Source organism: Amblyomma americanum, chromosome 3, assembly GCF_052857255.1.
Source record: "Amblyomma americanum isolate KBUSLIRL-KWMA chromosome 3, ASM5285725v1, whole genome shotgun sequence".
NCBI classification, from domain to species: domain Eukaryota; kingdom Metazoa; phylum Arthropoda; class Arachnida; order Ixodida; family Ixodidae; genus Amblyomma; species Amblyomma americanum.
Window position 1 is genome coordinate 120,331,992 of NC_135499.1, and position 12,899 is coordinate 120,344,890.

The 12,899-nt window shown below is 45.1% G+C and overlaps 1 pseudogene; it reads right to left on the reverse strand.

Moving 5' to 3' along the window:
• Nucleotides 1-2,067: 2,067 nt before the first annotated feature.
• LOC144124056 (uncharacterized) lies at nt 2,068-3,124 on the reverse strand (annotated as a pseudogene).
• Nucleotides 3,125-12,899: the final 9,775 nt, after the last annotated feature.

Genomic DNA, 12,899 nt, shown 5'->3' on the forward strand with positions numbered 1-12,899 from the left:
TCATCGCGGAAAGCTTACCCGAAACTGTCCAAAATTCATTGGCCGAGGAAAGAAAACGGTAACTTGTTTTGGTCACGCTCTCAAATGCAATCCCCCCACTCGTTCTGAAAGCAAGATTCCTTGATATTTGCGAATGTACATTAATGTAATCTTATTTTACGTTTAATTGCGTGAGAAAAACGTTGATGTCGGCCATGTGATAAGGTTTTTCGCGGACATCATATGTCCGTTGACCGACATGCTTCGCGCAGAGGCACTACCCAACGACGAAGTTGCCCCCGCCGCTTCCGAATGCTCTGAAAAGGAACCAGAACTTTTAGAATGGCCCAGAAAAGGAGAAAGCTTTCACTGTTATTAATTACAAGAAAGCAGAGGGAGAATGATTTTTAAACGACTGAACTCTCCTGAGAGGTTTGTGTAATTTAATTCTTTATTCAGCGTGTCATTATTTAGGAATTAAGGAAACATTTTTTCAAAGACCAAATTAATGTTTAATGATCTTGTATCACGATACTGTTTAAATCATGCAGGCTCTTAGGCGTTGAGCAAAGAATATATCACCAGTCCATTATGGTGGATGCAAAGGACATCAAAGACATGCTCCAGAACAGGCAGACAGATGCCTTTGGAGGAATGAAAGATTCTGGAGAATCACAGCCACAAAGGTACATCAGTAGTGTTTAACTTCTCTTTTGTGCAGCACAGAACCTCTTCTGGTGTTCATGTGCGGCCTGCAGTGAAGAGCTCCTCTATGACCGTGCTCAACGCACTGTGTCAGAAACACAGTTCACTGGTCCTGCGTTACAATATGGTTTGGCAAAGGAGCCAGAGGCGAGAAAAAAATTGACGCTGAACATGGTACAAGGGTCTCTCAATTTGGCCTTGTGGTATGCTCAGATGATCCATGATTGGCGTGCTCTCCGGACGGGATTTTCAAGTAAGCAGTTGCATAAACATGTTTTGTCGTTCACTAAAGAAAATGTGATTTCAGGGATCAAGATGGTGAAACAGTTCTGCTTAAAGTAAAATTTCCCTACACCAGGAGAAACCAGAAGTTGACAGAAAGGCCCTCGCTAAAGTACCTATGTGGCGACAAAGACTTGCATTTAAGATGCAGTCGCCCATATTACACACAGATACAAGTTAGCTTGCATGCTCTTGGCTTCGAAAAGTGCTGCTTCTATGTATATTCAAGTCTGGACTCCCTCACAATTCCTGTTGTGAGGGACAATATATTCTTGCCTTCGGCAGTCCCAAAGCTGCATCAGTTTTATTTTCAACTTTTTTTGAAGGCAATATCTGAAAGCAGAAAAATGCGATATTCCCCACCAAGCAGCCCTTTCACTGGCCATAAGGCTGAGCAGTCGTTTATTACATGTGGATGCAGTACATTTTGTTTATACTATTTACAATGGCTCCACTGCAGTCATTTTAGACAGTCGCATGTGTAGTACATTCCCCACTGTAATAGTCTGTCAGTGCAATAAACAGTTGAAATCAAGTGCAATCCTGCGTTGTGTTTACTGTCCGTCTTCCAGCCTTTCCAGCAAGCTGAAGCTAACAGTTTGAGTTCATTGCAGCATTTGACAATAAAGTGCAGCATTGCCACGGTGCCACGGCAAAGATAAAGACATAGATCATTTTTCTAGGCCCCTAGCACCACATTGGTGTCACATCGCAAGCAACATCACAAGCTGTTTTGCTCATTGCAACAGCAAACACATAACATAACAGTTCTACTTTGAAAAAAGAAAGAAAACGAGAAAAAATAGAAAAATAATGCATTGATCACAAAACACGCTGACAGTGTAGTAATGAAACAAACAAAAGAACGGATTGGGTTTCGCTGTGCATAAAAGGCAACGAAAATGCAGTCACTGCTGAGACAGAAAAAATAACTGTTTTTGAAGCACAGACAAGCTGGGATACCGTTCAATTATTTCAATTAATGAAGTATGGCGTTTAAAAGCTAAGGGACTTGCCATGATGGTAAAATTGTGCCATAGGTCGTCCTATTTTTTGTTTTTCTGAATATGTGTTAGGGCACTTCAATATTGGTTCAACGCATCAGTCACTGCAGTAATTCTTTGCGAAGATTCCAGGCTTAACATTAGTAATAACAGCAACCATGTGGAAGATGTCGTCAACATACCTAGCCAATTCATGTGGAATTCTGTTAGTTAAAATTTGAAATATCTTCAGTCGTTGTATCACTCGCTCTACATGGATGCGTACCGATGCTGTTTCATAAGTAGCATCCACTTCTGACTCGGTAAACTGACAACTTGTTGCAAAAGGTGGCATTACCAAAGTTGATTGCTGTGCACCAACCTCAGTTCTAATGGCTGGAAAGCCCTTGTCGGCCAATATAACGTCACCGGTTCCAGAAGAGACAATAATTTGCTCTTAGTGGTGATTACTGCATCTGTGGTCCTGCCTCCAAAGCCCTTAGAAATGAATGTTATCAACCCGTTAGGAGCTATGCCAATTAGATATTTCAGTGTGTACCGTCCTTTGTAGTTAGAATACCACAGGTTACGCTTCTCAATGCCTGGTGGCATTTCTCTTTCAAGTTCTGTGCACTCAATAATAACTCTACACATGGGGTAGTGCTCACGAAAGCTAGCTGGCATTGTTCGTTGTACAACTAACCGCGACGGCCAGAATATCCAGGTCTTTGTAGCTGTCTTGAGGTTGCAAGAATTGATTTGAAAATTCGAGAAGCTGTCGTGCTGTGAATGGTAAATAATGTTGCTAGAAAGGAAAACGGAAGGCTATGTTTTAACTTCATCAAAAACAAAAGGAGTTTATCTTCAAGGGAAAGTTCATTCACCCGTTGTGTTGAGGAGGGAAGAACACTAAGCAGAAGGGCAAAAATTTGAAAAGACACTGCTGGTAATGACTGCAGTGTAGATTCATCATTACACAGCGCTTTAAACCCGCCGAAGTAGGGCTGCTTATGTACTGGGCCAATGGCCTTGTCACAAAAATCGATATCACACACAGTTCCTTGCTCCACTGTAGATGCTGACTTGTGGGATACAAAGCAGCTTGCAGTGCAATTAGAAGTCACCGAGAGAAAGATGAGCTCTCCAGTAACGCACTCCGGTTGATTTTCTGTCATTGTAGATGCCTGCATTACAGAAATACCGATAAACACCACATAACACATTTTCATTTGTGTCGGAGTCCAATATGTATAATTCATCACTCGAGGAAAAGAAAACTCTTACATCAACTAGGCTACATTCCACAGGTGCAATTTCATTAGCCTGTTCTGCGGAGTAATCAATGGCAGGGACAGGTGAATCCGGGTTTGGGGCAGGATCCTGATACTTTCCTGCAGCTTTCTTCTTTTCCCTTTCCATTTGCTCACAAACATCAAACAATAAAAATCACAATGACCATCCATGCCTGTCTTTAACTGGAACGCATTTAACACATTACGTTTTAGAGGAACACACGTGTACCTTTCAAATCGTCTGCTTGAGCCAGGAGTTTGTTTCTTCTTGTAAACAGACGGGAAGATGCTTGGATGATATGAAGGATGACCTCCTTCGTTGGCCTTGACATTGCCGACAAAATACTTACTGCATATCCTTGAGTTTTTCGTTGGAAGCCAACCCGTCCCGTCTTCACTGCGCAGTACAAATGAAAAAAAAAAGCTGGGTAGAAAGGCGCAATAAAGGACTTTATGCTAGCACAGAAGCACGCTGACAGTGCCTAAAAAGCTATAAACACTGTTCCCAGAGCCCGTAATATAACCTACAAACAAGTACAGTAAGAACCCGAGTAACACGCAAAGGCTGCCGCCGAAGCGTTTAACACGACCTCCTCAAACGTTTAGCGAGGTTTGGAATCTACGATAAAACAAGATCAACAGCATTTTAAGGATAAACGCTTTAGAAGGTCACAAGCGCAGTGGAGTGGTAACACGCAGCGTCGTTGTGAGAGCGCCGCGGTTTCGTGTAAACGATGCTAGGACAGACGTGAAGATCGTATTCGACCGCCTTGGTCTACTCGTGCGGGCGCTTCTACACTTACGTTAGAGCTCGTTCACGGCACGACGATAGCAATCTGATCTTCTTTCTTCATGCAGTGGCTTCAAAATGATATATAAAAACACCCCTGAGCGCCGATTTCCTAAGTATATTTCAATGACAATAATAAGAACCGAAGTCTTACTTCTGACGACGAACTAGCTGCATCCAACGCTGGCTCCGTTCTCTCTCCCAGGGTCTCGATGGGAAGGAGAAAAACTTGATGCCTGGTGAGTTGCTGTACTTGCTGTTACACCCTACTACACAGCAATTTTTGTTGTTGGGACGCGGACCTATGGAAACGCAAGCGCAAAAACAAGGCTTCTCGAAGAAACAGCGGCGCGATGCTACTCGGTCGGCGGGACTTGCTCAAGCTTGCTCGGCTGCAGCCCCCAGCGGACGCTCAGGCCGCCGCTAGAGGCGCCGCCGTCGGCGCCGGAGTTACATCTGCAGGGTGCCTATAGCAATACGTTGTTCCAGCTGCTCTGAAGGGCTTATTTAAGTTGAGTTTTATTTTATTGCGGAAATTCACTCTTTGGCATCAGTGGAACGGAGGAGTCCAATGAGTAGTACATACCATCGTTGTTATGGTATGATTATGGTGTATGAAACACGTCAGATACCTTTCATCTATTGAAGGCCTCTCGGTTGCATAGACACCGCTAAATATAGTAATTGTCATGCGTTTCTATAGCACTTTTTTGCATACGTTCTCGAAGTGCTTAGTATAGATGCTTGTTCACTAATTCTTCACAAATTTGCAGCCATTGTAATGATTATAAAATAGGATAAATAAATCAAAAAGAGGTAATCTGCACTATGGCGAGGTATGCGCACGCTGCGCAGCACAGGCGAACGCAAAAGTTTATCGAAAATGAATATCATAAAAAAAGCTTGTCTGGCACTCTAAGCATGCAGCCACATACTGGAGCATGTTCTTTGCACTTCCCTACTCGTACTGCACAGTGTACCCCTCAATGCCTGGCCGCGCCTCCAGCAGGCGAGAAAAGCCAGCTTATTTGTGATTTAGATGCTCAGAAAACTTTTGTGGGCGTCAGTACGTGCTGTTGGCAGCAAGCTTACCCAGTCGCTAGAAGCACACGCCCCGTCCTACATTCGTACATTTCGGGCGATATGCTTGAGTGACACTGTCGAAATAACCTCACCCCCCCCCCCTCTCCTCGCCTTCCGTTAACTTCTGATTCCCGCAGTACGTACGTGTTTCAGATGATCACAAACGTCAAAGAAACTAAACAGCAGTCAGAAGTCCCACAAACGCCAAAAGTGCGGTTAGACGCTCGCAATTCGAAAGTAGCTATCGCGCTACCGAAATTATAAATGCACGCCACTCCATGGACTTCTAACGTGTAGGCAATCTGAAAATGTAGCTTTAAATGCATGGCACTACGACTGCCGTTGAACGGGACAGAGGTTGTCGACTTGACAGTCCGGCCTGCTACAACCTACTTCTGTGTCGTGCAGCCTACTCGAAAATTTGCACATTTTGATGCCAAGCTTCCCGCCTAGCAGTGATAATTCTGGACGCAACATAACTGGCAGTTGTGTATTATGCTTCCGGGAATTTCTTACGCCATTTTCTCTAGTACTCGCCGTCATTTCAGTGCTGTGAAAGCACCTGAAAGCGTGCTGCAGCACGCGGCGCTTCCGCTCCCGCCTACACGCAGTTTCGCGAAAGCTGCTACAGGTTGCGCGGGGCTAGTGACCAAACTTGACTGTACAGAGCCTATTGGAAGTTGACTGTTTGGAAGGTTGAGGAGGTCGAGCAGCCATATTGAACGTCAGTGACTCTCGCAGGAGGGAGACGATTGACCCGTCCATTTCGACTTGGCGGGCGGGGAGGCCGAGTGGTCATACTGGACTAGGAGGAATTTGATGCGCGATTGATTGTCACGTTCAATACTGTCTAGAGTGATGAAGAGTGACCTCAATCAGGGAGAATAAGAAAAGTTTGACCTCATGCAGGGCGAATAAGGTAAGTTTTACAATAGTTGACTTCGAATAAAAATTGGCTGTGGTTTAGCTTTGGCTAAACTTTTCATTCACGTTTAACATACTGCTCCCTGGTATCGTCAGACACAACGCAAAGAAACCTTGATTAGCTTCACCCTCTGCAAAAGCGCTCAAAATGTGGTATTCGAAAATTCCAAATATAGAACATTGCTTGCCATAGTTTAAGATCTATGACATACTAGAGGTCAGTAAGCTATTCAAATATAAGTTATTTCTGGAAATCGTGCACCAGTATATGTTATACCGTTCAAATATTGAGGTTCAATACAAAGTGAAACACTCCACATCTCTTTTGGGAAGATAAAATACAGGTGCCCCGACCTCGCACCAACTATGATGATGTGAGATTATGTATGCAAATAGCAAATTTATTGAATCAATATCCGGCCATCTTTGAATTATTACCAATCTACCCATCACTACCTATAGAAAACATTAAGACATATGTACCTAATGGAATAATAAGTCAAAGAATTTCTTTTGTGTCATGGATGATATTTCGGTGTGTTGTACGTTTAAATAGTATTTGGGAATCTGTAAACCTTTTTTTTCATATGCAAAAGCATGCACACAGTAATCAGGGTTGTCCATTTGTTTAGTTTTTTGTGCTTGAATACATATTGGTTGTTGTACGATGTACTGTACTGCAAATGTGTTCGAATATGCCTATAGTGGTTGCCACTGCTGTCAGGGGTGGGATGGCCTCATCAGGCAGAAATGCCATTAGCCTTCTGACCCAGGATAAATTTTCTATATTTTTTGTCCCAAATAAAGTGTACTACTACTACAACCTGAATGATGCAGGTTGCATCCTGGTCTAGCCGGTCGCGTTTCAATAGAGGCAAAATGCTAGTGGCCTGTGCTCTATGCAATGTCAATGCACGGTAAGAAACCGCAGGTGGCCGAAATTACTCCGCAACCTTTCACTACGGCGCCTCTCATAGCCTGAGTCACTTTGGGTTTTTGGACCACATAAAACCAAACCAAAACATCGACTAGCTTCCTTGAATGGGATAGCCAGGATATATATCCCTTGTGTTGTAAGCACATTTGTAGAGATGATGTGGGAATTTTTTTCAGTTCCTCTTGCTTTTTTCTTGCACTGTACAGGTCAACATGCCCGGATGACTGACTGCAGACAACAGGTCGCAAAATACCTTCTGAGGAAACTATAGTCGGACCATTACTTTCAACATTTATTTTTATGTGGTGCATTCTTATGGTGCATGTATTGCATATTCCTTGCCTGCATAGCTTGGAAGTAAACTAAATTGTAAGTATATTAATCGTCATGTCATTTGTGAAGACCGTGTGGTGACCTTTTTCAACAGTTTTAGACTGTCTATAGGCAGTCTACATACAATGGTCTATTAAGGTTTTTTATACAGAGCTCTATAGACTGCATGTAGACAAATGTCTACAGCAGTGCCAGGCCACATAACTGTCGAATGTCTATAGACAGTCTATAGACCTATGTCTACTGGAGCAGTAGACTTTTGTCTATAGACAGAACCTGGAAGTGTATGGCCTAAGTCTATAGATCATCTATAGACTGCCTATAGACCTGTGTCTATTATCAGTAAACATTTGTCTTTAGACGGTCTATGGGCAGAAGTTTATAGGAAGTCTATGGACGTAAATCTATAAATCTTCTATAGACTGTCTATGGACCTGTGTCTATAGACTGCCTATGGACCTACCTACTTTCAGTAGACATTTGTCTATGGACTGTCTATAGACAAAGGTCTACTAAATGTGTATGGCCATAAATCTATAGACTGTCTATAGACTGGTCTAAAGGATTTATTTATAGAGTGTCTATAGACTTCTTAGACTAAAGTCCATAGACAGTCTATGGACTGTCTAAAGAAATTTTTGTAAGGGTGTTTTTGAGGAGGAGTTCATAATTTCAATAAACTGTTGCGTATTTCTAAGATATACGCACTAATCCACTGCAAAATACAGGAGGAAAGGCCGATACACTCCATTGTACAATACCTCTTCATGTGGCACTTTATCGAAGGCCATCGAGAAGTCCAAAAGCAATCAAAACGACGGAATTTGGCGCTGCACAATGCTCAGCCATCACCAGTTCATAAAACCTCGTGATGCTTGGGCAGAAAAATAAATTGTAGCAGTGCGTGGTTTCGATCCACGGACCTCTGGGTTATGGGTCCAGCACGCTTCCACTGCGCCACTCTGCTGAATGCAGGCCGTACGCACTAATCCACTGGAAAATACAGGAGGGAAACCCGGTACACTCCACTGTACAATATATTTTTATGTGGCACTTCATCGAAGACCTTCGAGAAGTCCAAAAGCAATGGAAACGACGGAAGTGGGCGCTGCACAATGCTTAGCCATCTCCAGTACATGAAACCTGGTGATGCTTGGGCAGAAAAAAAAAGAAAAAAATTGTAGCAGAGCGTGGTTTCGATCTACGGACCTCTGGGTTATGGGCGCAGCACATTTCCACTGCGCCACTCTGCTTTTTTTTTATTGCCGGGCTTCGACAGAATACAAAAAAAATACACGGGTAGACACCCAAACTACAAAACGGTAGCCTACAGCCCCCAGAGGGGCAGGCCTTGTCAGTTTAAAATTTCCTGAGTTCCGTCAAAGGTTCGAGCTTTGAAAGCCACTCAGGGGGAGATGCTTGTGTTTTCAGCACCTCGATGAACTTGTGCATTGTCTCACGGAAATACAATCGCGAAAGCCGCGCATCCGGGTCACAATGAAAGCCTGCCATTCGGGAGCGCCATATGCTAGGGAGGCCCGCGAGCATACTAAATCAAATGGCATTCCATCTTCTCTTGCTGTAGGCAGGAATCGGATTCCATATGGATCCAATGGTAATTCTTTTTTGATGGTCGTTTGAAGGACGTCCCAAAAATATACCCCTTCCCAACAGTGTAAGAAAACGTCGTCGATGGTTTCTGGTTGTTTACATATAAGGCAGTGGGATATCCCCAAGGTAGGTAAGACCACTTTTTTTTCTTCGAAAGATTTTACAGACAGAGTCCCGGTGTGAAGCTTGAAGAAGTAATTTTTTGTTCCCGGTGGTACGTGCATTTTTTTCGCCCGTTTCAGTAGATCTGTGCCTGGGCCTACGGAGCATATTGCCCTGTACATTGGTTCCGGAAATAACACGTCACATACATCCTTGTACAATGTTTTCCGCTGAACACCACTTAGATAATTTTTGAAAATCTCGCCGTCAAAAACCTGACGCTAAACACAACCTTTTTAAGAAAAGCAAAAATACCTCCAGTCATAGTCTCCGTTCCAACAATGAAATCTGGCACAGCACGCCCGAGCCTGACTTGGCATACGGTACGTAGAAAGGGATCTTTAACGTCTCGGAGAAACAAAAATCTGTTTACTATCTGCCGTTTGAACAAGTGCCCCACACCAAGTCCCTCTACTTTGACGCTCCTGAACAAATTTGTCCGGCTGCACCTCTCCCATTTTGAGGCCCATATAAAGACAGCGAGAATACGGTGCAGCTTTTGCACATTTAACCGTGACCAGTGGAGTACTTGCATCACGTACCAGACCTTGCTTATCAAAAACAAATTGCACACAGTTGCTCTAGCAAATACAGACAAATGAGCACTTTTCCATTTTGCGGCTTTCTCACGCGTTTCTTCAACCTATGTTTTCCAAAATGGCTCAGTGTCCCTGTAAAACTCGAGTGGAACACCTAGGTATTTCACGGGTGTTGTCACCCAAGAAACGCTGGTGAAAACAGCTGGAGTTTACGGCCATTCTCCGAGCCAGAATCCCAGGCACATGCCCCAATTCACCAAACTTCCGGTGACCTCACTGAAACCCTTTACTGCTTCAATTGTCCTACTTATGCTATCTTGGTTAAAGCAGAAAACAGCAACGTCATCTGCGTATGTTAAGAACTTCACTTCTGATGCCTGTAAACGAAAACCATGAATAGCCTCATTTCCTATAATGTTTAGGCAGAGGGTTTCTATATAAATACAAAACAGCAGGGGGCTGAGGGGACAGCCCTGGCGTACCGATCTCTGCACACTAGTGGGGGCCCCCAAGGTCTTGTTTACTATTAACCTCGTAGTGCAGTTACGGTAAGCCATGGCCACACCCTCTCTGATCACAGAACCAACGTTATTGCAATGTAGAATGCAAAGCAGCAATTCGTGCGCCACACAGTCAAACGCCTTCTCAAGGTCAATCTGAAGAACTGCGACCCGAGCATATATTGCGTCACAACACTCAAACACGCACCTAGCCTTGTGAATATTCTCAACAATGGAACGCCCCTTGATCCCACACGTTGGGTGAGGTCCGACTAGTTTATGCATTACGGTCTGTAGCCTGCCTGCAAGAACCTTCATATAAATTTTGTAGTCTACATTTGTGAGGGCGATGGGCCTGTAAGATGTTACGTGTCTGAGTTTTTCTGTTTGATCGGTTTTTGGTATGAGCACAGTATGCGATTATGCATATGATGTAGGCAGAGAATGCAACTCATACGCTGCATTAAATACCACTGAGAGGAGCGGTGCTAATTCCTTCTTGAAAGCTATATAAATAGCCGCGCTCAGGCCGTCAGGCACCGGCGACTTTCCTGAGTTTAATTTATCAATAGCCTGTTCCACTTTTTGTTCGCTAATTGGCAGCTCATCATCATCAACATCAATACGTTTATTTGTACCGAAATGAAACTCTTTTTTGGACCCCCCGGCACGCAGGCCTAAGGGAGCCCTACTTAGGAGCCTCACAAGCTAAGGTCTGGTGAAGACACATTGTCGCTTGACGGCCTCAGCCGAATTGGCAGCTGTAATCTTATTCTGTCTGCGTCATCAATACTTGGCTTGGCCCCTAAAAATATCTCCTTAAATCTTCCCATGTCAACATGCCTCGAAGCGAAAAGCGCTTGATAGTAATCAGAAAAAAGCATTTGCAATGCTGTCATCGTCAGATGCAGTGGCACCGTCCCATTGAATTTCCGCGACATGGTTTCGCCGAGCGTGCGCCCTTTCCATTCCTAACGCCCGTTCTGTGGGTGTTTCGCTCGCGGCGAATTGCACAGCTCTCGCGCGCACAAGTGCGCCGCGATATCGCTCTTCCTCTATCGTTTCTAGCTTTTGTTTGGTTTTTCGGACGTCTTCACTGAAAACACCCGGTGCCTTGCATTCCTGAACTAATAACTTCTCCATTAAGGACTTCAAATGCGCCTCGCTTAACCTTTCTTGAAAACGTACGCAGCTGGCCCTTTCTATTGCATACACTTTTATCTGCTGTTTGCAATTCCCATTCTTCTCCAGCCGTCAGATTGCCATTAATGGTTATTTTATTAATTTCCTGTGCTGCAAACCCGGTGAAAATTTCGTCTTTCAGAATCTTATTGTTGAATTTCCAGAGGTCCCACTGGAAAGAGTTTTTACGTTTTACCGCGCATATACTGCATTTCACCAAGCAGTGGTCCGAGAAAGTTGCAGGAACAACATCGTAGCTGTGACACTTTGGCGACAGGTCGACCGATACATATATTCTATCAAGGCTGGCATGGCTACATCGTTGGAAGTGCGTGAACATCCTTCCACGCTTGTATACCACGCATTCAGTCACGTCCTCCAATGCAAACTTATCGATCAAGTGACGGAGAAGTTCGGTGCTTTCATCGCGGTGGGACCGCGTGCTGGTTTTGTCAGCCGCGCTCAAGACGCAATTAAAATCTCCCAACAATATCAGGTGTTTTTCTGCGCGTAAGAAACGCTGAATGCTCTCAAAAAAAGCTACCCTATCCTCGCCCACGTTAGGTGCGTAAACGCAAATTAGTCGCCATTCAGAGCAGGCGAAAGCAAAATCCACTACTACACAACGACCCGAAGGGCACGATGTGTACGCCTGCACCTCGAGGCTAGGCTGCTTTTTTATAAACACAATGCATCCGGCAGATGTGCCGACGGCATGGCTCACGACAGCATATAATCTTGACGTAAAACGGTGCACAATGCTCTCGGTGTCTTGTCCCCCTTCCACTTTCGTTTCCTGAATAGCAAGCAGATCGATATTATGATCTGTTAACATGCGGTGCACTTGGCTCTGCTTCCTCTTAGCGGCAACACCTCTGACATTGAGCGTTGCAAAAGTCAAGGAGGTTGCAGAAGCAATATTTAAAAACGTGTGAAGACGCCGAGAGCACCGTGCTCACATTTCACGTCTAGCACGAAGCTGGACGCCGTTGCCACCACCGGAGCCGTCAGGAGCGGATGCTTGGTTTTGCTGCGAGGACAGAGGAGGCGCCTTCTCGGCGACCCGCTTGCCTGCCGCAAGATTGGGCGTTGGCCTGAGTGTTGATCGCCTGGACTGGGCTGTTTTTGCTGGCGGCTCCTCAACTCCTCCAGCTGCGGGCTTGTCCCCTTCGTTGTCGGTCAGGTCGTGAGGTCGCTTGGCTGGGGCGGCGACGGGCGCCGCTCTTGTCCATCTGTTCCTCGCTGGTCGGTGGTTGGTCGACGTTTTTAGCCGGATGACTGGTCCCGTCGCTGGATGACCATTTGTCCCAGCAGGAATTACCGTCCCCGGTTCCTTCCCACCGCCGCTGGCCGTGTTTACGTCGCCGCTCGGGTGCCCCGAAGACTCCGTCGTCACCGTCGGTTTCGTCGTCACGTCGATTCCTTTTGCCGTATCTTCTGTCTCGGCGACGTCCATAATGTGCTCCGTCGTGTCGACTCCCATTGCCAGCCCGGTTGCCACTGCGTATGTGCGGACGCAGTCGCTGCCGGCGTGGCCGTAACGTCTGCATTTCGAACACCGTGGCACTTTACACTCTCGCCGAACGTGGCCCGTTCC